The sequence below is a fragment of the Nicotiana tomentosiformis genome, chromosome 4, assembly GCF_000390325.3.
Source record: "Nicotiana tomentosiformis chromosome 4, ASM39032v3, whole genome shotgun sequence".
In the NCBI taxonomy this organism is placed as follows: domain Eukaryota; kingdom Viridiplantae; phylum Streptophyta; class Magnoliopsida; order Solanales; family Solanaceae; genus Nicotiana; species Nicotiana tomentosiformis.
Genome location: NC_090815.1, coordinates 36797679 through 36824068, shown reverse-complemented (window position 1 = coordinate 36824068; position 26390 = coordinate 36797679).

Sequence of the window (26390 nt, the reverse complement as noted above, 5' to 3'; positions counted from 1 at the left end):
CTGGGGAACAAACTCTCTCAAGAACATCTATGAAAACTGAGTCCATGAAAGTAAAGCTGCATCGGCTGGGCTACCCTCCTCGTAAACCCGCCACCACTGATACGCTGCTCCTGACAACTAGAATGTAGTAAAAGCAACCCACTCGCCTCCACAATACCCATGGTGCGGAGAATACGATGGCACTCCTCTAGAAAACTATGTGCATCCTCTGAAGCCAAACCACTAAAAGTAAAAGGGTGACACCTTTTGAACCTTGTAAGTCTAAGTTGATTCCCCTCTAATGCCCTTAACCTGACCTTGGGCTAAACCGGAATAACAGGCTGTACCGGAACCACACCTGAAACCTAACCAATGTGAGCCCACTGCTCTAGAGTATGGGCGGTAGAAGTCTGAGTTCCTCCCCCAATCTGCGATGTAGCTCGTGCAACGGAGATCAATCCCGCCTGAGCCAATGTACCAAACATGCTCAGGAACTACGCTAAAGTCTCCTGAAGTCTGGGGGTAACAACAGGCGCCTGCGGTGCCAATCCCCCAAATGGAGCTACTGTCAGCTCCTCAACTGCTGCTCTGAAGGGTGCTCTAGTTGCAGCACGTGCCCCTCCTTAACCTCTAACTCGGCCCCAGCCTCTCACGGATCTAGCAGGGGGCGCGATTATCTGCTTAGCTGATCCGGTAGCGTGTGTCCTCACCATCTGTGACAGAATAGAGATACAAAGGCTCAAACTTCGAAATCTACAAATCTGCATGACAGGAATGAAAGAAATGGAGATTTTTCCTAATAGTTTCGTTGCCTCTCGAATATAAGTATAGACGTCTCTGTACTTATCTACAAAACTCTACTAAACTAGCTTATGACTCGTAGCACCTATGAACCTAGAGCTCTAATACCAACTTCTCACGACCCCAGTTTCTCTCTTTAGGATGTCATGATCGCACCTAGTCTTTAAGACTAGGTAAGCCTAATGCTTACTGAAATAAATGAAAAAATTTAACCAGCAAATATAAAATATGAAACATAAATTTTTATACAAAGCCAACAATCCCAAAACAGTAGTACAAGTCATAAGCTCTACTGAGTTCACTAGAAAATCTCTAAGTAAAACTGTTCCAGAATAGAAATAAACTGTACAAAAATAACTTTCGAAGGTGACTACGAGGCCTGCGAATACGACGGCAGGTATACCTTGAAGTCTCCACAGCAATATCTGATACGCTATCTAACGATTAACAGACTCCGAAGTACCTGGATATGCACAAAAATATACCGAAGTGTAGTATGAGTACACCACGGTGTATGTATCAAGACTAACCTCGGTAGGGTAGTGATGAGGTACAAGTCTAGACACTCACTAGACAAGATAACATGTGCAATATATAAGTATAAAACTAGTAACAGAAAGTGAAAGTTAGTAAATGGAAACAAGAACCAACAAGTTATATATACAGTAAAGTAATAAGAACACCGTGAAGTATTATTAAAACCAAATAAGGAACACAAAGGACCATCAATTAATCAAGCCATTCAAACACAAGTTTCACAACGAAATCACTGCGTGATACTTCATCTCATAGTCACAAGTCACGGGTCTCAACCCACCATCATATACTCACGGCACCTCGTTCCCACATCTCACCTCACAATCGGATGGACAACTCACATGCCAAAATATCAATCCGCCCGGCATGATCACAGGCTCACATTTACAATCTGCCCGGCATGGTCACAGGCTCACAATCACAATCCATTCGACATGGTCACAGGCTCACAATCACAATCTGCCAGGCATGGTCACAGGCTCAATATCAACATGGAAACAGATAATACAAGAACACATGGGCATGATCAACAAATGTCAAGTTTCATACTCCTGAGCTAGTATAAGTGGCATGCTACCGTGTATACTTGTACGAGTATACTATTGCAGCCCAAGTCAACAAGTAATATCAAAGACATCGGATAGCTCATCGAAACAACAAAGCAAGTCACGCAAGGTATATCACAAACACGAGGAAAAGCACACCATCACATGAAAATCACAAACACAATGTCTTTAAACCATCACACATCATCCCTGACATTGCCACCCCTATCTCTCCGATGGCCTTCCATATCACTCTGCCCTGACATTATCATTAGCCACCCTTATCTCTTCTATATACACCCGTATCACTCCATATAATAGCCACCCTTATCGCTTAACCCAGACAATAATACAATAGCCACCCGTATCGCCCCGTACATTCAACAACACTGAGATGCCACCCTTATGCCCCGCATAAAAACAGTGGTGAAATGCCACCCTTATACTCCGCGTAACAACAACAGTGAAATTCCACCCTTATATTATGCATAACAACAACCAAACCACACAACAATTCACATGTGCTATTATCACAACAACACAACATATCAACTCGTATCACAAGTGCCAGTAGCCAAAACCTTTCCAAAGATTCAACGATATTAATATTTTCAAAACAAATAGCCCACGACTCAACACAACGTATATAGAATCTCAATAACAACAAAATGAACGGGAAACTAACTCAACAAAGAACAACACCCCCTTTAAATACAACTTTAATTAGAATAGATTAATGAATCTCGATAACTTCAATTCCAATTAATTGTTTAAGGATAACCTCGATTGTGAAAGTACTTTCATGAAATGGAAAACACCGGACTCTAGTGTATGAACTAGGCTAACAATGAAGGAGATGTCACGAACTAGTACTACGTCTAAATGCATGAGAACAACCCAGCAACAAAAGGATATCATGTGACGACAATATTAACTAAGAGTAGCTCCACAATAAAAGAATCACATAATGATAAAGGTGATAACAACTCCAAATAAAAGCATATAAGAGCAAACTCGACAAGTAAAGAATGTGACATGTAACGACAGCTTCAAATAAAGCATGTGATAATAGACATGACGAATAAAAGATATAACATGTGCTAACAATTCCAAATAAGAACATAAAAGATGCCCAGGGGTCTAGGCCAGTCAATTTCCACATATAAGCCCGAGTACGTACTCGTCACCTCTCGTACACGGCTTTCACATGAGACGAATAACATAAACAACTAAAATCCTAAGGGGTAGTTCCCCCACACAAAGTTAGGCAAGATACTTACCTCAAAGAGGCTAGACTGATATTATAAAATGACTTTCTCGTGTGAAACAACCTCCGAGCGGCTCAAATCTGGCCAATATAACTTAACATCATTAATAAAAACCATAGGAAACAATTGCGGATAATAAAGTTTCGATTTTTAATGAAAACAAAAAGTCAACCCCAATCCCTCACCTCAGAACCCGATAAAATTCATAAAATCTAAACACTCATTCCGATACGAGTCCAACCATACCAAGTTTATCCAATTCCGACATCAATTCATCCTTCAAATCATCATTTTACATTTTTGAAAGTTTTCACAAAATTCTCATTTTCCCCCAACGCAAACCACTAATTTAATGATAAAAACAAAGAAGGTATCATGAAATAAAATCAAATCTGAGTGAAGAACACTTACCCCAATCCAACACGTGAAGAACCTCTGAAATATTGCTCAAATCGGAGGTCTACAACTCAAGATATGATAAAAATGGCCAAACCCTCGAAATAGAGTTCTTATATTTCTTCCGAGGTATTCAACAAGCATCGCGGTCGCGAAGCGAGAAAATGCTGCCCAGAGAAAATAAGCTTCGCTTTTGCGGCACATACCTAGTGAATGCGATGAACAATGACGCAAAGCTACGCGAACGCATCCATCCTACCGCGAACACGATGAGAAATATTCTACCAGCTCCCTTTCGCGAACGCGTAAACAAGAATGCAAACGCAGACAACAAACAACTAGAGCTTCGCGAACACATGACCACCATCACGTTTGCGATGAACAAATCACTAATCTTCCAGAATCACTGCACGATCACGACTTAACCTTCATGATCGCGAAGAACAACAGGTACACCAAAAATAAGCAACTCTAAAGCATGAAGAAATGGCTCGTAGCCCATCCGAACCACACCCGAGGACCCGGGACCCCGTCGAAACATACTAACAAGTTCCATAACAAAATGCAGACCTGCTAGAGACCTCAAATCACATCAAACAACATCAAAACTACGAATTGCACCTCAAATCGAACTTAATGAACTTATGAACTTTCAACTTTTATAACTCGTGCCGAATCATATCAAATCAATCCGGAATAACCTCAAGTTTTGCATGCAAGTCCCAAATGACATAACAGAGCTATTACAACTCTTGAAATCACAATCCGAGATCGATATCCACAAAGTAAACTCCCGGTCAAACCTCTTAACCTTCCAAGCCTTTAACATTCCAATTTTTGCCAAAATGCATCAAATTAACCTACGGATATCCAAATCCAAATCCGTACATACGCATGAGTCCAAAATCACTATACAAAGCTATTGGAATCATCCAAATACTATTCTGGAGTCGTCTATACAATAGTCAAACTTCGATCAACACTTTTAACTTAAACTTATAAAATAAGAATCATCCTTCGAAATCAATTTTGAATCATTCTAAATATGAACTTGACCACACACAAGTCTTAATACATAATATGATACTGCTTGAGAACTTAAGACACCTAACGGGACATTAAATATCAAAATGACCGGTCGGGTCGTTACACTATCGTGCGATTGTATTTCCATTATTGAAGTTTGAACCATTCTACCCTTGTTATCTCGCAGATGGTGAGAACTCGCACAACATCTACAGCTGGGTAGGATCCAGAGCCCCCTATTGCAGCCACTACCAGGGGTAGGGGTCGGGGACGAGGCAGAGGTAGAGCCCAGCCTAGAGCATGAGTAGCACTAACCATAGTGGAGCCTCATATTGATTATGAGGATGAGGTCCCAGCTCAGACCGCACCAGTCGGACCTGCTTATGTTTTAAAGGAATTTATACCCACTCTCGTGCTTCAGGATGCTCTAGTCCATTTAGTAGGCCTTGTGGAGAGTGTGGCCCAGACCGGTGCATTTCCAGTGGCACCAACCGTCTCTCAGGCTGGGGGAGGAGTACAGACTCCCGCTACTCACACTCCAGAGCAGATGGCTCCCATATATCAGTCTCCACCAATCCATCCAGTTGGGGTGGTTCAGCCTATTGTGGCTACAAAAATCGGGGAGAGGTCTGCAATGTCTTCTAAGGGTTTGATGAAGTTGGATAAGTTCAAAAAGCTCTTCCCTATTAACTTCAGTGGTACACCTTATGAGGACCCACATGATTATTTGGATCGTTGCTTCGAGCTGCTGAGCAGCATGGGTATTATTGAGTCCAATAGAGTAGACTTTGCAGTGTTTCAGATGACCGATTCGGCAAAGAGATAGTGGTAGGATCATGTCCAGAGCAGACTAGCTGGTTCACCGCCACACACTTAGGAGCAGTTTTCATAGTTATTTCTAGAGAAGTTCATTCCTTTCACTTTGAGAGAGGCGTATCGCAAGTAGTTTGAGCGCCTTCAACAGGGTAGCATGACTGTTACCCAGTATGAGACCCGATTTGTGGACCTAACTCGCCATGTAGTTATCGTACTCCCTATTGAGAGGGAGAGAGTGAGGAGATTCATTGATGAACTTACTTTTAGTATTAGGCTACAGATGGACAAGGAGACCGGAGATGATATTTCTTTCCAGAGAACCATAAAGATTACTAGACGGATCGAGATAGTTCGTGGTCAGGATAGGATGCGGTAGGTGAGAAGAGGCCTCATCATTTTGGTACTTTAGTGGTGCCTCGTCTGGAGGCAGGGTTTCATTTGGTAGGGGCTATCCTCCCAGGACGTTTCAGTCAACGCTTCAGGCATCCAACGATACTTCGGGTAGTCATGGTTCTTATGTGTCTCATCCTGAGCAGCTAGCTTACAGTGCACCATCTGCTCCTATTAGTGCACTTTTGATCCAGAGTTATCAGGGTGGTTATCCAGGTTGACAAGGCCAGTTCCAGGGTCAGCAGTCTCAGCAATCGAGGGCTTGTTATACTTGTGGAGATATGAGGCACGTCGCTAGATTTTGCCCTAGGTCATAGGGTGGCATGCCATAACAGAGTTCTGGTGTAATGGTTCCGACACTGATTTCTTCACCACCCGCTCAGCCAGCTAGGGGTGGGGTCATGCTACTAGAGGTGGAGGTCAGGCCATTAGAGGTAGAGGTCAGGTCATTAGAGGTGAAGGCCAGCCAGCTAGAGGCCGTCCGAGAGGTGGAAGTCTGAGTGGTAGTGCCCAGTCCCGTTTTTATGCATTTCTAGCTAGACCTAAGGTAGAGTAATCTGACGTCGTCATCACAGGTATTGTTCCAGTTTGCCATAGAGATGCTTCAGTTCTATTTGATTTGGGCTCTACTTATTCCTACGTGTCATCCTATTTTTCTTCATATATGGTTATGCCTCGTGATTCTTTGAGTTCTCCTGTATATATGTCCATACATGTGGGGGATTCTATTATTGTAGATCGTGTTTATCGCTTGTATATGATTTCTATTGGGAGCCTTGAGACCAGTGTAAATCTCATACTTCTTGATATGGTGGACTTTGGTGTTATCTTGGGCATATTGGATGTCATCTTATCATGCTATATTGGATTGTCACGCCAAGACAATGACCTTAGCCATGTCGGGGTTGCCTCAATTAGAGTGGAGAGGGACTCCTGGCCATTCTACTAGCAATGTTATTTCTTATGTGAAGGATCGGTTTATGATCGAGAAGGGATGTCTAGCATATTTGGCCTATATTCATGATCCTAGTATGGAGGTTCCTTCCATGGATTCAGTACCAGTTGTGCGTGAGTTTCCATAGGTGTTTTCGGCAGATTTTTTGGGGATGCCACTCGACAGAGATATCGACTTCTGTATTGACTTGGCTCTGGGCACTCAGCCCATTTCTATTCCACCATACCGTATGGCCCCAACTGAGTTGAAGGAACTGAAGGAGCAGTTGCAGGATTTTCTTGATAAGGGGTTTATTAGACCTAGTGTCTCGCCCTGGGTGCACCAGTGTTGTTCTTTAATAAGAAGGAAGGTACGATGAGGATGTGTATCGATTATCATCATTTGAACAAAGTCACTATCAAAAACAAGTATCATTTGCCGAGGATTGATGACTTATTTGATCAGCTTCAGGGTGCCAAGGTGTTTTTGATGATTGCTTTGAGGTCTGGCTACCAGCGGTTAAATATTAGGGCATCGTATGTCCCTAAGACAGCTTTCAGGACTCGGTATGGGCATTATGAGTTCCTAGTGATGTCATTTGGCTTGACAAATGTCCCAACGACATTTATGGATTTGATGAATCGAATATTCAAGCCTTATCTGGATTCTTTTGTGATCGTCTTTATTGATGATATTTTGGTATACTCCCGCAGTCGAGGGGAGCATGAGCAGCATCTTCGGATCATACTTCAGACCTTGAGAGATAGTCAGTTATATGCCAAATTTTCAAAGTGTGAGTTTTGGTTGATTTCGGTTGCCTTTTTGGGGTATGTGGTATCTTTCGAGGGCATTAAAGTGGATCCTAAGAAGATAGAGGCAGTTCAAAACTAGCCTAGACCTACTTCAGCTACAGAGATTCGGAGCTTCCTTGATTTGGCGGGTTATTATTGCCGGTTCGTGGAGGGGTTTTCATCGATCACAACTCTATTGACTAGATTGACCAGAAGGGTGCCCCATTCAGGTGGTCCGATGAGTGTGAGTTGAGCTTTCAGAAGCTCAAGACTTCTATGACTACAGCTCCGGTGTTGGTGTTGCCTATGGGTTCAGGGTCCTACACTATGTATTATGATACATCGCGTATTGGGATTGGTGCAGTATTGATGCAGGATGGCAGGGTGATTGCATACACGTCTCGGCAGTTGAAGGTTCATGAGAATAATTACCCTGTTCATGACTTAGAGTTGGCAGCTATTATTCATGCATTGAAGATTTGGAGGCATTACCTCTACGGCGTGTCGTGTGAAGTATTCACTAATCATCGGAGTCTACAACACTTGTTCAAGCAAAATAATCTAAATTTGAGGAAGCGGAGGTAGTTAGAGCTATTAAAAGACTAAGATATCACCATTTTTTGCCATTATGGGAAGGCCAATGTGGTGGCCGATGCCTTGAGTAGAAAGTCTATGAGTATGGGTAGCCATGAATATATTCCAGTTGGTGAGAGACCTCTAGAATCAGATGTTCAGGCCTTGGCCAATTAGTTCATGAAGTTAGATGTTTTGGAGCCCAGTTGGGTTCTTGCTTACACGGTCTCTCGGTCTTCTTTGTATGAGCGCATTAGAGGGCATCAGTATGATGACCCCCATTTGCTTATCCTTAAGGACACGGTGCAGCACAGTGATGCCAAGTAGGTTTCTATTAGAGGGGATGGGGTGCTGTGGATGTAGGGTTGGATTTTGTGCCGCCAAGATGTATCAGGATTTGAGACAGCATTATTGGTAGAGAAGAATGAAGAAAGATATAGTTGAATATGTGGCTCGGTATTTGAATTGCCAACAGGTGAAGTACGAGCATCAGAGACCTGGCGGTTTTCTTTAGAGTCTTGAAATTCCCGAGTGAAAGTGGGAGCGTATTACCATGGACTTCGTTGTTGGGCTCCCACAGACTTTGAAGAAATTTGACGTAGTATGGGTCATTGTGGACAGGTTGACCAAGTCGGTGCATTTTATTTCGGTGGCAACTACCTATTCTTTAGAGCGGCTAGTTGAGATCTATATCCGCGAGATTATTCGTCTTCATGGTGTGTTGGTGTCCATTATGTCTGATCGGGGCACATAGTTCACATCGCATTTCTGGGGGGCTATACAGCATGAGTTAGGCACACGAGTTGAGTTGAGTACAACATTTCACCCCAAAAATGTAGGCAGTTCGAGCGCACAATTCAGATATTAGAGGATATGCTTCGCGCCTGTGTTATGGATTTCGGGGGTTCTTGGGATCAGTTCTTGCCGCTTGCGGAGTTTTTCTACTACAACAACTACCAATCGAGTATCCAGATGGCTCCTTATGAGGCCTTACATGGGATGCGGTGTCGTTCGCCCATTGGTTGGTTTAAGCAGGGAGAGGATCGATTGTTGGGTATTGATTTGGTTCAGGATACCTTGGTAAAGGTCAAGATGATTCAGGATCGGCTTCGTACATCACAGTCTAAACAGAAGAGTTATGCCGACCGGAGAGCTCGTGATGTTGCATTTATGGTAGGAGAGAGGGTTTTGCTCGGGGTTGCACCCATGAAGGGTGTGATGAGGTTTGAGAAAAAGGGCAAGTTGAGCCCTTTGAGATCCGTGAGGTGGCCTACAAGCTTCTATTGCCACCTAGCTTATCAGCAGTTCACCTGGTGTTCCATATTTCCATGCTCCAGAAGTATCACATTGATCCGTCCCATGTATTAGATTTCAGCTCCGTCCAATTGGACAATGATTTGACTTATGAGGAGGAGCATGTGGCTATTCTAGCACGGCAGGTTCGGAAGGTGAGCTCTAAGAGTTATCCTTCTGTTAGAGTGTAGTGGAGAGGTCAGCCGATCGAGACAGCTACATGGGAGTCCGAGTCCGATATACGGAGTAGATACCCCCATCTTTTCACCAGTCCAGGTATTTTTCTATGTCCATTCGAGGACGAATATTTCTTTTAGAGGTGGAGAATGTGACGATCTGATAAGTCGTTTTGAGTTCTAGCCCTTATTTTCGTGTTCCTACAGCTTCATTAGCTCCGTTTAGTGCTTTTCGATTTGCGTGCATAATCCATGTCTTTTTTTGAAAAGCTTTTATGTGAAAATTGAAGAAATCTTGATTTTTAGCTTTAAAATGACTTGAGTTGACTACGGTCAATATTTTGTGTAAACAACCCCGCATCGGTATTTTGACAATCCCGATGGGTCTGCGTCGTGATTTTGGACTTGGGCGTATGTCCGAAATTGAATTCGGAAGTCCCTAACCTAATTTGACTTCATTTGTTGAAAACTAGTAATTTGAAGGTTTAAAGATTTTCTAGGTTTGACCGTAGGTTGACTATATGGCTACCTGGTTTCGGATTTTGGTTTCGGGATTTGGTATAGGTCCATTTTACTATTTAAAACTTTTTTGCAAATTTTGGTGAAAACGGAGTTGATTTGATAGGATTTAGACGTTCGGTTGTGAGTTTTGAAGTTCTTAAGTTTCTTTGAAAATTTCATGCATTTTGATCTTTGATTCGTAGTTCTAGGTGTTATTGTGGTGTTTTGATCGCAGGAGCGAGTTCGTATGATTTTATTACACTTATGTGCATGTTTGGTTTGGAGCCCGAGGGTCTCGGGGGAGTTTTGGACGTATTTTAGACGAGTTTGGATAGTGCTAAGATTGCTAGTGCAGTGCCTAGTTCTGGTGTCTGATGCAGATCTCGCATTTGCGAGGTCTTTCTCGTATTTGCGAGTTTCGCTTTTGCGGACAAATGTTCGTATTTGCGAGTAGGTTCTGAGACTGGGTAACCTCGCATTTGCGAGGAAATGGTTTGCAATTGCAAACAGCACAGAATCGCTTTTGTGATCATTTGGTCGCATTTGCGATGCCTTGCAACAATAGAGTCTCTTCGCAATTTTGAACTTTGTGGCCACAATTGCAAAGGTGGGATCTTCGCATATGTGATAATTTTGTCACAATTGCAACTTCTGAGCTTCTGAGGCAGGGCTCGCATTTGCGACCCTTGTCTCACAATTGCGACATATGCAGCTGGGTAAAAAAGGGGGGAAACGGGACTTAGATCATTTTACACTATTTCTCAACCCTAAACACTCTAAGGGCGATTTTCCAAGAGGTGTTTCTTCCCAAATTTAGTGGTAAGTAACTTTAATCCATTTCTTTTCAATTCTCCATTACTTTTTGTGAGATTTCAAATTCAAATTTATGATTTCCATGGTAGAATTTAGGGATTTGGGTAGAATTTGGGGATTTTTAGAAAATTGAGATTTAGACCTGAAATTGAGGTTGGATTTCGAAACAAATCATATAATTGGGCTCGGGGGTGAATGGGTAATTGGGTTTCGGTCTGATTCTTAGGTTTTGACCAAGCGAGCCTGGGTTTGACTTTTTTAAAATTTTTAAAAAATGACCAAAATTGAATATCTTTCATTAATGAGTAGTTTTTAAAGCCTATTTTGAATTATTTGAACTATATTTGGCTAGATTTGATTGGTTTGGAGGCTAATTCTAGAGGAAAAACCGCGGTTGAGCATTGATTTGGTTGCAGAGTGAGGTAACTACCGTGGTTAACCTTGACTTGAGGGATTAGAACATGTTGGTCTATTTTATACATGTTTTTATGTGTGGGGACCACGTATGACAAGTATATATGGGTTGTCATTGGGTTAAAGCATGCGGGTAGAAGTTGTTTCTTTGTATTATATTGTTTCATTGATTATGTTTTCCATGTTTAGGTTAGATTATTACTTTTTTTAATTATTCGTTTCGTATTTATTGCTTATTTCAAAGATGTTGAATATTTTGAAAGTTGAGTTTGATATCATGGCACCATAGTTGAAGTGAAATTGTTTCCCTCCTTGCTTTTATTATTTGGGTTTGTATTGTTGCTCGGTGAGTAAGAGAGAAAAGCATGAAGGGTATTGTCGTGCCTTATTTGCATCCATTATCATATATTGAGAGATTTGAGAGTAAAAGAACGAAGGGTGATGCCGTGTCATTGATCTTCATTTCATTTCCTTGTTTGGTTTCTGGTTTTGGTGATTTCGTAATTGCAGTTTCTATGATATCTCCCCTTTCGCATGTCCCTCACAGTTAATATTTTATCGTTCTTCTTGTTATTTGTGCTTCTTTATATATACTTGCACATGAGTTTTACGTGAGTGTCTTGTCATAGCCTCATCACTACCTCGTCAAGGTTAGGCTCAACATTTACGGAGTACATAGGGTCAGTTGTACTCATACTACACTTTTGCACTTCTTGTGGAGATACCGGTATTGGTTCCAACGGTGCGTAGAGGTGCATCGACTCGGATCGCTTTCACTTCAGAGACTCGAGGTTGATCTGCTGGCTTTTGCAGACCTTGAAGTCCCCTTCCATTTCCTACATTTACTGTTTATCTCTTTCGAAAAGTTGTATTATTTCAAACTATGCTTGTAGGCTTCTAGTTGCTCATGTACTTGAGACTCCGGATTTCTGGTAATAGTTAGTATCATGTTGCTTATATTCACACAGTGTTAAATTTGGAGTTTATTTCTCGTTTAATGTCATTACTTTGTTTTACTGTTGAAAATTGGTTAATTTCTTTATTAACATCGGTTGGCCTAGCAAGTGAATGTTAGACGCCATCTCGGTCCCGAGATTAGAAATTTCGGGTTGTGACATCATCGCGTCAACATCATATAAACCGCACGGAAATACCCATCATGCCAAACTTTGACCTAAGGCCCCAATCATCACCTCTTATTATGTATAAAGAAGCTCAAGTAGCAAGACAATAACATGTATAGATGGGTGTTTATGACGCTACGGTCAAATTAAGTGTGTAAACAGTCTCAAAATCAGCACATTAAATTCTTTTAAGATGTCATACGTTCTAACATAATTCCTAACACAGATAATTTATTTCATTAGTCATAGAATTAAATGAAGGAAAAGTCAAGGGATCAATAAGTTCCACAAGGCACAAAGAAGCATATAATTCCTTCTCCCGAACATGGAAACCATGGCACGTGCATATATACTCGTCACCGCATATATGCATCACCCCCGCATGTAGCAAAAACTATCATTTAATAGGAACAATTCCTTCAACAAAGTTAGGCAAGACACTTATCTCAAAATGGCAAAATCAAAGCTCTAAGAAGCCTTTCCTGGGCAAATCAGCCTCAGTACAGCTCGAATATAGCCAAAATAACTTAATATCATAAGTAAAAGCCATAGGAAACGATTTCGAACAATAAAGCTTCCATCTTTAACTAAAATAAAAAAGTCAACCCCGGGACCCCACAAACCTTATAAATTCCGAACACCCATTCCAATACGATTCCAAATATATATGTTTCATCCAAATCCGACCTCAAATCGCCCCTCAAATCAACAATTTATTTTTTAAAAAAGATTTTACTAAAATCCCCAATTTCTTCAATTTGATTCATCAAACAATCACTAAATTCAAGGTTGAAATCATGAAACGTAAACAAATCTAGTCAAAAATACTTATCCAATTCAAATCGTGAAAATCCCCTCCGAAATCGCCCAAATCCGAGCTCCAAAATCTTGTGAGAAAACAATGACTATATTCTGGAATAAGTAAAAAAATGCAGCAGTTGTTCCAGCTCAAATCAAATCCTAGATGACACCGAAACTTAAATTTGATAAGCCCAACATAACCCTTGCGAGATTATACCCAAAATAACCTTGTGAATCACCCAATTTGACTTTAGAATGAGGGAGATATGATGTTTTGACGTTTTAGAGGAAGTCTGAAAATTTCAATGACATAATTGGTATTTTCGGAATTGTTTACACCAGAAAAATCAGCAACGGCAAAAACGTCATTTTAGCACCAAAAAATCATTCGGAACCTCCCAGACACAAACCATATATGCATTTTAATCATAAAACTTACGAACCTGCTCACGCACTCAAAACACTGAAAAGAGGTCGTCTTGACCCGATATTAACTGTGGTCAAACTCCAAATCCTTAACTTAATTAGTCACTCAACCAATAATCCAAAATACTCGTAAGCCCGTCGGGACACCATCCAATCATACCAACAAGTACAAATACATTATCCAAACTTATCCAAAGGTTCAAAACACCCACAGAAACATCACAACAAAGAATCGAGGCTCAAACCGAATAGACTTTCTCTTAAGTTATTAAATTTTCATTTCTTCAAAAGAGTGTCCGAATCACACTTACACACTTCGGAATACTTCCAAACTTTACACACAACTTCAATTCAACTAAATAGACCTATCCAGAGTCTCGGAACATCAATTGGAATCCAATAACATCAATGTCAACTCTTGGTCAAACTTATGAACTCTTAAGTTCTTCGAATTGCCAACTTTCGACAAATAGTGTTAAATTCTTCTAGGAACCTCCAAAATCAAATACGAACATACGTACAAGTTCAAAATCATCATACGAACCTATCATAACCATAAAAACGTGATTCCAAGTCCCTTTATCTAAAAGTCAAAGCATGGTCAACTCTTCCAACTTAAAGTTTCCAAATCAAGAGTCACTCTTCCAAATCAATCCCGAACCATTCGAAAACTAAAATCGACTATATACGCAAGTCATAATACATCATATGAAGCTACTCAAAGTCTCAAACCACCGAACGGAATGCTAAAGCTTAAAACGACTGGTCGGGTCATTACATTCTCCCCTACTTAAACATACGTTCGTTCTCGAACGTGCCAAGAGTCATTTCAAAGCCATCAAAGCACTTTATAAACTCACCATACACACACCCACATGTTATCCCACGTCACCTTTATCCATATAAGCATGTCAACACAACCTAACTGAAGATCCTTTTTTCAACCTTAGTCCATAAACCATAGAACCCAATCTCCAATATCTAACATTCATTATAAGACCTGAATCTCCCACCTATACACTATAGATGTCCAAACAAGCTGCATCAAGCCATAACCATATTCCAAGATACAATCACATGATATACCACATAACTAACGTATTCACAATAATATTTTTTGACTATAATAACTGTTTATTACTAAATCGGGTACCGGTAGGAAACCTTATATCAAATAAAACCTTATTCCAAACCGTCACAACACTGCCTTTATGTAAGAAACATGTAGAAACTCATAACCACTCACCCAATTAACAATTCGTGGAGTTCCCTCGCCTGACCAGAACCATTGCTAAACTCTAAGCTGGTTAATGACATTCTTATCCAAACATACTTTATACAAGTTCGATTGCACTAATTCCAGGTCCAATGATCCCATCTCACCCAGTAGAAGCTATTCGACCAACAATCCACACGAAATGTAACCTAGTAACATATGACGCAATATGTACCCAACAAGCAACAACTCGAATATAACCGAAGATGGAAAGAGATCCAAATTAGAGAACCGCCCAACAAGTCAAACAAATACCACCACAAAGCACAACGCTATGAACCCATCTCACAAGGGAGAAGCAAAGAACACGAAGTAAGCACGAAGAATCATGTCCTACCACATCTCTGTTGCGGCACATAGCCCTATCCAAACATATCGCCCAATATGGAATACCCGTCGAACCATACTGCTCACAATCAACCAACACATGTGTATCAACAACAAACACGTGAAGTGCATGGCCATAAACATGGAGAAACGCATAGGGAAATGTACCACAGACATGAACCCATACCCGAGGCACAATAAACAATTCAACACCCCAAGAGCCATCTCGCTCGAACCTCGCCACAAGGCCTAAATAAAGTCACATCCTGTGCATAAATAGCCTAGCAGCCTCATAACCCATCGTATCATAAGAAAGAAACATATGGAACAAACCAGGGCACGAATAAACATCCATTTTTCCTGATGACATATCCACAAAAATGGTTGCTCAATAGTAAACAAACCCATTCTAATGTAGGATAGACATTCTCATTAGGCCTACCAACGGCCCCCAAATCAAATTCTGATCATCCCATAATAGGTAAGTAATCTTCCAAAGGTCCATAGTAACCTATCCATAACATATTCCATCGGCCGTCCAACTCTTAACATACCTTCACAATCTGCACCAATGGAATAGTCTGCCTCTAAGATCGTCCAGTCTCTAAACCTCAAGAATACCGGAATCACCATATCTTAACCCAACTCCACCACCCAATAACAGGCACATCACTCATATACAATCATCTACAACAAATACTCACATGGAGCTTCTGCGCCACGTAGAAAAAACCTGAACACCAGCAGTCAACATCTAGGAAATTACCGTAATACTAATCGAGCATCTGCAAGTCAAAACACAATGCATCTCCTAACACGCACACCCTTCTCAGGCGATACTAGGTGGTACTAACATCCTCTAAACATTTGAAATCTCCATGTCGCCAAGAACTCGTGACCTTCCTTTCAAAAATCGAACTGTAACCTTGCCCATGAAATCTCAATCTGACACGACGCACCACCTCTATCAGGCTATCATATGAAAAACACAAGGATCCCATTTTCAACTCTAAATCATAAGTAGGATAGACATTACATCAACCGAAAACCTTCTACTAACTCAATTCTTTAGAACAAAATCACAACACATAACAGATTCTCCATGCCTGTGGAGCACATCAATCGCAAGTCGTGGCCAAACCATCGCAAACTCTTTGGGATCCATTTGTATATAACCAAGCCTATTATAGCTAAATCCACTAAGTCTAGTAGACTGCTATAACCAAGAGTACCTTATCGTAAAAATGCATGCACTGAAGAACCCATTAATGAATCTAAATATTTTTCTTTCACCGTTCTAATACCGCAATATAGAATCAATAATGATATAGAATACCACAAGTCTCGGCACCATCCAATGCAAGCCCCAAGTCCTAACCATAAGCAAATCCGAAAATCCTTAAATACCATATATGACTCTGAAACCCATTGGAACCCTCTCGAAAGTCATTCACCTTACTCTAAATAATCCTTGATGAAATCTTTCTCAAATCATAGCCAATTCACAAGCACATCCTAGTGCATGAACTAATATAACGCATGACCATGCAATCCGATCGTCGATAACAGACTCCCCCACTTGGCTCGAAGCCAAAGAACACACCACTTGTAACCTGCAATGCCCTTTACTTTGTAGCTACCCCGGCCTCACATTGTGAATCAGCTGGATATTTCATAAACTCATGTAACACTAGTCATAAAATACTCCAAAGACTCTGCCAAGTGCATACTCATCCTCGTGACAATTGTGCAGACATTTTCAAGACCTTTGAAATGGTAGTATATGCATTCCATTGAATAGAAGCCCCATACGAGTCACACAAACTCAATTCTCCTCGCAGGAGACAAACCTCCTTTTTAGCCTTCGACGAACATCTCTATGTGGATCTACTACTGTCACAACCATTAGGCAATCAATCCTTTTGAGTCTGTACTCGTCAACTAGATACAAGAATTCACTTCACCCGACAAATGATCAACTAAAAGATCTTCCAACACATCTACATCTAAGCCTGTATTGATACCGAGTGCACAATATCACTTACAAGTGGTTAGTAAGAAATCGAGGATACATGCACCAAGCTAAATCAAGGTCGCACGATAGGGAAGGAAAGAAGAAAAATTTCCTAGATGCATTGTAGCCTCTCTAAGATAAGTATGGACGTCATCATACCGACCCGTAAGACTCTACTAGACACTTACTCATGACTCATAGAACCTATGAACCTAGAGATCTGATACCAACTTGTCACGACCCAAAATCCACCTAGTCATGATGACACCTAACCCCAGTGCTAGGTAATCCAAATATAGAATAAGGTAACTCATGTGAAGGATAATAACAATAAGAATGAAAATAACTGAATACTATACAACATCCCAAGGACTGGTAGTACAAGTCATGAACCATTGTGATTTAGATTTACAAACCGATATGAGGAATAAAAACAACATATGTTTGAAGTTTACATTAACAGAATTGAAATACTAAACTACATGAACAAGAGGTAGCTTGAATCTGGAACGTTGGTATGTCTTCAATGCGAGGTTTCATCTTCCACAACTACGCAACTCCAAGATCTGCACGCAAGGTGCAAAAATATAGTATGAGTATAACCGATCCCATGTACTCAATAATTATCTTGACTAACCTTGGTGAAGTAGTGTCATGACCCAAACTCCACTAGTCATGATGACACCTAACCCCAACCCGCTAGGTAAGCCGATAGTCACATAAAAATGATAAAATTGCTAAGACATAGTGTAACGACCCGACCGGTTATTTTGAGGTCTAGCGCATCATTCTGTAATTTGAGACCCTAAGCAGCTTCACTTCATGTATTATGATTTGTACGTGTGGTCGGAATTTAATTTCGGGAAGTTTGGAGGTTATTTAAAAAGAAAATTCTAGTTTCTGAAGCTTTAAGTTGGAGGAATTAACTAAAGGGTGATTTTTGAGTAAATGACCTCGGAATAGGGATTTGAAGGTTCCAAAATATTTGTATGATGATTTTGGACTTGGGCATATATCCGGAACGGGTTTTGGATGACCCGGGAACGTTTCGTCTCCTATTGTGGAAGTTGGCATTTTGGAAGGATTTCATAAATTTGGGTTGAAGTGAATTTCAATGCTATCGATGTCCGTTTGTGGTTCTGAGTCTAGGAATAGCTCTGTATGGTGATTCTGGTATTGGGAGCGCGTCCAGATGTGGATTTGGAGGTCTGTAGGTCATTTCGGGGTCATTTGGCGAAAGTTAGAAATTTGAAGGTTTTTGAGAAGTTTGGCCAGGAGTAGACTTTTGATATCGGGGTCGGACTTTGATTTTGGAAGTTGAAGTAGGTCCATAATGTCGATCATGACTTGTGTGCAAAATTTAAGGTCAATCGGACGTGATTTGATAGGTTTCTGCATCGATTGTAGATGTTTGAAGTTTCAAAATTTATTAAGCTTTAATTGGGGTGCGATCCATGATTTTGATGTTGTTTGATGTGATTTGAGGCATCGAACAGGTCTGTGTTATGCTATTGGACTGGTTGGTGTGATTGGATGGGGTCCCAAGGGCTTCAGGTGAGTTTCAGATGCTTAACGGATCGATTTTTGGACTAAGGAAAATGCTAAGGCAGCTGGTATCTAGTATAACTGCACCTGCGAGGTTTTGGCCGCAGGTGCGGAGCCGCAGAAGTGGCCAAGAGGGTCGTAGAAGCGGTTTGGGCTGGGGAAGGCTAGTTACGCAGATGCGGTCAAATTCTGTAGAAGCGGGACCGTACCTGCGCACAAAGAGCCGCAGAAGCGGAGGCACAGAAGCGCTTCCGAGCCGCAGATGCAGGAAATGTTGGGCTGAGCTTGAACCGCACCTGCGATGGAATTTCCGCAGGTGCGGATCCGCAGAAGCGGCTATGGCACCGCAGGTGCGAGGATTGCTGGGCAGTGAGGTTTTTAGAAAACGGGGGATTGGCTCATTTTCACTTCATTTCGTCCATGGAAGCCGATTTTGGAGCACTTTTGGAGTGCCATCTTCATCAACTATAATAGGGTAAGTGATTTCTTCACATTGTGAGTTAAATACATGGCTTTTACATGGATTCAAGCATGAATATTTGTAGAAATTTGGGATTTTGAAGAAAAACCTAGAAATTTGGTATTCTTAGATTTTGATCGCAAATTTGGGCATGAAACTGAGAATAAATTATATATTTGAGTTCGTAATGTTTGTCTTTGAAAAATTTCAGAATCCGGGCACGTGGGCTCGAGGGTTGCTTTATCAATTTTTCGAGCGGAGTTGGAAGTTGTTATAAATTGATTAATTATGAATATTAGAGTATATTTTGATTGGGCTACGTCTTATTTGACTAGTTTTGGATCGGCGGGCATCAGTTTGAGGTGTTAGAGAGGCTTTGGAGCAGTTATGGAATTTTGGAGTGAGGTAAGTCTCTTGTCTAACCCTGTGAGGGGAAAATTACCCCTAGGTGTTGTAAATTGATGTGTACAACTTGTTGCGGGGACTACGTACGCACGAGGTGACGAGAGTCCGTACGTAGTTAGATTCATGTTATTGTCCGGGTAGACTTAGGTTCACACCATGCTGTACTTGTACTATAGGGATTATCCTTGCCTATTTAATTCCTTACTTTACATTTCTACTTGAGACGAGACTTGCTATTATAGAGACTTCACAATTTCACGATTTGTCACCGAATAACTTTACTCCTCCTACGACATGTTTCCGTGATATATATATATATATATATATATATATATATATATATATATATATGCATGCTCCGATTGAGGAGGAATTTCCTAGTAATAGCTTGAGCTTATTGTAAGGAGGATAATTGTACCACATATTTACGTTGCCTCGTATTTGCTCACCTCCTTACTGTACTTGATATTATTGGACCATTAGTAAGTGTCAATGTTGATCCCTCGTCACTAATTCTCCGGGGTTAGGCTAGATACTTACTAGGTACACGTTGATTTCATACTCATACTACATTTGCTGCACATTCTTGTGCAGATACATATGTGACTAGTGGCCTTGTGAGAGCAGAGGCGCGTATGCATGCGGGGACTCACGTGAGCTGCATTTCCATATTACGACCCGCAGCCGACATAGTCTCCTTCAGAGTATTTATATTTCTCCTGTCCAAATTTGTATTCCGGACAAATGATGTATTTTATTTTATATTCCTAGTTGATGCTCATGCACTTGTGATACCGGGTTTTGGGGTGATTATGGGTTGTTCTAGATTGAAATTGTTAAGAATAATATTATTTACACTATGAATTCCATCTTTTACTATTTAATCGAAGGAAAATATGATTTCAAAAATATTAAAAATAAGAACCAAATTAAGTATTTATTTTTGGCCTGCCTGATAGCGGTGTCCGGCGCCATCACGACCTTTAATGGATTTTGGGTCGTGACAACATGGTATCAGAGCGCTAGGTTCACTTAGGTCTCGCGAGTCATGAGCAAGTCTAGTAGAGTCTAGCGGATCGGTATGGAGACATCTGTACTTATCTTCGAGAAGCTACAAGGTTGTTAGGAGCACTTCTCTTCTTGATTCCTCATCGTGCAAATTGATTCTTTTGAGGCTTGTACCTTTATTTCTTTCCTATTTAATCTTACGCAATGTGAAGCGCTTGTTATAAATTGGGAATCGAGGAATTTTCATGGTACTACAGAGGTGGTGCAGGATGTCTCTGCCTGCATGTTTGATTGGGCTATTACCGTCACCTTGCGGAAGGTCGTCCTATTATTTCGGCTCAGCATCAGTATTTCCTATGGTTTTGAGCTTTGACATTGATTGTTACGATGATTCAAGAGTTATTATCGCACCATGTTTGTGTAATGGTAGGATGCCTGTCTATGCATCGAGGCAGCGAATGACTTGAAAGGAGGTTTTACTTAGTGCATGATTCAGAGGCTCAGTGTTTTATTTCCAACGGAGGAAAGGCAAACGGACTATGAGTGTTTGGGTTAATGGAGTAACGAGACATGGTATTTTGAGAGTGGTGGAATTTTTATCTGTGTTATGGTGTCTTCATCCTTCATTGAATGTGTTAAGCTAGCCGGTGTGTTGGTCTTCTCCAAATTGCCTTCGGGGTAGGGTGTTGTGAAATGACACCTGAGATGCGATTGTCAGAGATAATGGGGGTGTAGCGGTTTCAGAATCGAATTGGTACTTCTAGTATTGATGGCTCGAGAAAGATGATCTTCTAAGAGGTTTAGAGTTGGTGGTGACTCATGTGTTCGGATATTACAGAGATGGATTCGAATTTGGAGCAACAATTGGGCAGTGAAGGACGAGGAAGTACATGTGGGAGTTATTTTGTGGTTGAATTGTTAGGAGGTTAAGTGTGAAAAGTAGAAGTCGAGAAGTTGCTTAAAGGAGAGGGTTTGGCTAAAGTGGGAGAGTGGCAGAGTAGTATATGGGTTCTGTGGTAGGATAGCCACACGCCTTGAGGGAAGCTTAGAGTAATTTGGGAACCCTGATGGGCAGTGACTAGGACCAGGGATTTTATTTGGATGCAACATGACCTCGAGTTTGGAATGCATTATTGGACTTTTAGCTGATATCAACGAGGAAGGAGGTATCTTGGCGGGCCCCAGGGTTATTTAATTGTAGCTTCAAGCTAAGTGGGAGAGCCCCACCGTCTATGATTAGATTACGTAGTTGTCAACTTGTGCGATTTCTAGTTATCAGTGTATTGATGGGTTATTACGACTAAGGAAAGAAAACATCAGTGGTAACTTGAGCAAAGGTTGTGAGGAATGTGTGCTACCTTGGCCTTATCGGTTCATGTTCAGGTCTTAGGTAGACTCAAAGTCTATGCTTCGTGTGGTGTGATGTATAAGGAAAGGAACTCAACCGGTTGCTTCTTCAAGAGGGTGTTCATGTGCTAGCAGAGCCTTGGGGTTTGATTATATTCAGGAACATGTCAGAGTGGGTGACTTTCAACAACGGTCCTAGTGGATTCAAAAGTTAAAGTGTGGTGCCTAAAGATTTCGAGTTCGTAGTATGGTTAAGTATCAAGTTGTTGCAGCGGTTTATGAAAGGGGCTTGGGGTATTCTGTGTTATCTTCGGTATGTGGTGTAGCAGTGGAAGAATGGGAGAAAATAACTTCGGAATCATAGGGAAATTATCAAAATAGGTGTACCAGTTGAAGACGTGAATATGCGCACAAGAAGGGTATGAGATGGTTCGTGGGTTGTAAGACAGCGTGGTCTCGTGAAATGAGGTCCACTCAGGATGAGTGCGGATTTGGGTTCATGATGTTTTGTATAGAGCTATTATTATTTCTAGGGCAAGTCCCAAGTAAATTAGAAGGAGTGGCTCGGTTGGTAATGGTTGAATCAGCACGGTTATGGCAGTGGCCAGTTTCTCCAGCGTGAAGTTATACATGTGGTTTGTGGTTGTACACTTGGGCTTGAGCGCCACCACAACTTGGTTGGTTTGGGAGGTATTCGATTCGTATGTCTTTGTTGTGTAAAGGGATTTCCAGAAGAGTTATGGCAGTTTAGATTACGACATGAGGTTGTATTTTTTGCGGTTTGGGAATTAGGTTGCGTGTTGCATTGGTTCTTCTGAAATGAGCTAAGTAAAAGGTTTCTATATGATGAAGTGTTTATCCTATTAGTGGATCAAGGGTTATTATGGAATTCTGGTACTCTCACATATTGGCATGATAGGTGCAGTGAGCGGCATGGGAAATTGGAAGCTGGGGATCAAGGTTACAGTTCGGTGTTGACAAGAATGTCACGCGCTCGGATGATCAGGGAAGAATTCAGATGTTTAGAGTAAGCTTGTATTGTCTTTAGCATCATCTGAGATCGGTGTCCTGTGTAAAAGGCTTTGTGTACTGATTTGCGGCTTCTTGATTTGCTTTACAACATTAGTGTGGCCGGTGGTATGGATGTGCAGACTTGTTACCTGGTACGGAAAGTCGTGGGAGCGTATCCCACAGGAAGATTGCATAAGTGTGACATGTAGTCACCTGATTGATTAAAGGTTGGAACCAAGTATAGAGATTTGGTACTATCGCTAATGTGAGAATTTATGCCTGAAGGGCGCTCGGTTCATTTGGTTATGGAATGTGGAAGTTTGTTTCGGATTTGACGGTTGTTCTTATGTGTCATGAATAGGTCATTGTGGGTCCTTGAGGGGCTATTTAGCCAAGCATAGTATGACCAAAATTGGTTTGAGGTCCGTGGATGGATCTAAATATGAATGTGGGCTCTATATTAGGCCGACTATGCTCATCTCAGCATAGCGTTGTTTTCGGAGGGGTCTTCGGGCCTTGGATGTTATTTCTGTCATCAGCTATTTCGTGTAATCTATTATACCAGGTGGGTTGTGAGGTGGTTGATTATTCGCACTCGTATTGAGATCCCATATAGTTTGTGGTGTTATGTGAGCAAGATGGCTCTCGAGATGCAGATCATATATTGCACTTTAGTTGTGCTTGAGTTTTGTAGCGCGTGACGCAACCTGTCTCACCAGGATTTTTATTATGCATGTGGCGTGCTTATGGTTGATATTCGGTCATTTCGTGAGTATAAGCGTTATGGCTCGATGTGTTTTTTCTTTAGATTATTATGTGTGGATCGAGTGGCACGCCGCCACGAGTATGTGGTTGGATCGGGTGGCACAACACCACGGGTATATGGTTGGATCGGGTGGCACGCCGCCACAGATATGCTGTTTGAATCAGGTGGCACGCCGCCACGGGTATCATGGTTGGATCGGGTTGCACGCTGCAACGGTATTATGTGTGGATCGGGTTACATGCCGCAACAGTGTGTTATTGAGTACAGTTTCCCATATCTATTATTGTGTGTTTTGCTTCTCATTTCCTGAGGAGGGTTCAAAACATCCTTTTGGTTGTTTAATTAGTTACGTAGGTTGAGTAGTTCTTTCCAGAGTTTGTTTTTCCTTATGTATCACATTCGAGTTTATAGCTTGTTGGCACATTGTGGCATCATACGAAATTTTTGGCAGTGTCTGAGGTGGCTTATTTCCGGAGCAGCTTGTACTGGGTGAGATGAGATTATTGGACCTAGGATCAGTGCGATCAGATTTATATGAAGCATATTAAAGTTTAAATATTGTTATTCAGTCCAGAATGAGGTGATGGTTCTTGTCGGGAGGAGAGACTCCATAAATTGTGATTCGGCAGGTGATTATGAGTTCTACATATCTTCTCTATCGTGGCAGTATTGCAAGAGTTGGAACAGGACTTATATGAGTCATGAGGTGTGTTGTGAGCATCAGATTTGTTGATTTTCGGCTGTTGTTATTAGGGGATGTTATTATGGTCATGTGAATTATACGGTGCATGGTGTGGATTCCGCGAAGGTATGCGAACATGTATCGGTGCATCGTGTAGTGATTAATACGGCGTTCGTATGTTGGAAGCAGACCTGGTAAAGGATTTCAGATGTTAGAATTTGGCTCTAAGGCTTATTTGACTAGATAAAAGGGAGGATTTTCAGGTTTCCTCGAGCAAATGTGCTCAACCGGGTTATGGTAGCACGGGTAGGTGCACAAGGTGTTAAACAGCGATTTCAGACAACTCCAGAGCAGTTCTTAGCACGTTCGCGGACGAACGTATGTTTAAGTGGGAGACAACGTAACGATCCGACAGGTCATTTTGAGCTCTAACGGGTCATTCAGTAGTTTGAGACCGTGAGTAGCTTCACTTCTGGTATTATTCCTTGTACGCGTGGTCGGAATTTAATTTCGGGAAGTTCGGAGTTGATTTGGAAAGAAAATTCTAATTTCGGAAGCTTTAAGTTTGAGGAATTGACTAAAGGATAATTTTTGAGTAAACGACCTCAGAATCAGGATTTGAAGGTTCCAACAGGTTCGTATGATGATTTTGGACTTGGGCGTATGTCCAGATCGGGTTTTGGATGACCCGAGAACGTTTCGGCTCCTATTGTGGAAGTTGGCATTTTGGAAGGATTTCATAAATTTGGACTGTAGTGCATTTCAATTCTACTGATGTTCGTTTGGGATTTTGAGTATGAGAATATATCCGTATTGTGATTCTGGTATTGGGAGCGCGTCCAGATGTAGATTTGGAGGTCCGTAAGTCATTTCGGAGTCATTTGGCGAAAGTTGGAAATTTGAAGGTTTTGAAAAAGTTTTGTCGGGAGTGGACTTTTGATATTGAGGTCGGACTTCGATTCCAGAAGTTGGAGTAGGTTCGTAATGTCGATCATGACTTGTGTGCAAAATTTGAAGTCAATCGGACGTGATTTGATAGGTTTCGGCATCGATTATAGAAGTTTGAAGTTTCGAAGTTCATTAAGCTTGAATTGGGTACGATTCATAATTTCGATGTTGTTTGATGTGATTTGAGGCCTCGAGCAGGTCCGTGTTATGTAATTGGACTGGTTGGTGTGTTTGGATGGGGTCCCAGGGGCCTCGGGTGAGTTTCGAATGCTTAACGGATCGATATTTGGACTAAGAAAAATGCTAAGGCAGCTGGTATCTGGTATAACCGCACCTGCGAGGTTTTGGCCGTAGGTACGGAGCCGCAGAAGTGGCCAAGAGGGTCGCAGAAGCGGTTCTGGCTAGGGAAGGATGGGACCGCAGATGCGGTCAAGTTTCGCAGAAGCGGGACCGCACCTGCGCACAAAGAGCCGCAAAAGCGGAGGCGCAGAAGCGCTACCAGGCTGCAGATACGGGAAATGTTGGGCTGAGCTTGAACAGCACCTGTGATGGAATTTTCGCAGGTGCGGAGCCGCATAAGCGGCTATGGCACCGCAGGTGCGAGGATCGCTGGGCAGTAAGGTTTTTATAAAACGGGGTTTTGGCTCATTTTCACTTCATTTCGTCCATGGAAGCCGATTTTAGAGCACTTTTGGAGTGCCATCTTCATCAACTATAATGGGGTAAGTGATTTCTTCACATTGTGAGTTAAATACATGATTTTTACATGGATTCAAGCATGAAAATTTGTACAAATTTGGGACTTTGAAGAAAAACCTAGAAATTTGGTATTCTTGGATTTTGATCACGAATTTGGGCATGAAATTGAGAATAAATTATATATTTGAGTTCGTAGTGCTATGAGTAGTGTTTGTCTTTGAAAAGTTTCGGAATCCGGGCGCGTGGGCCCTAAGGTTGATTTATCAATTTTTTGAGCGGAGTTGGAAGTTGTTATAAC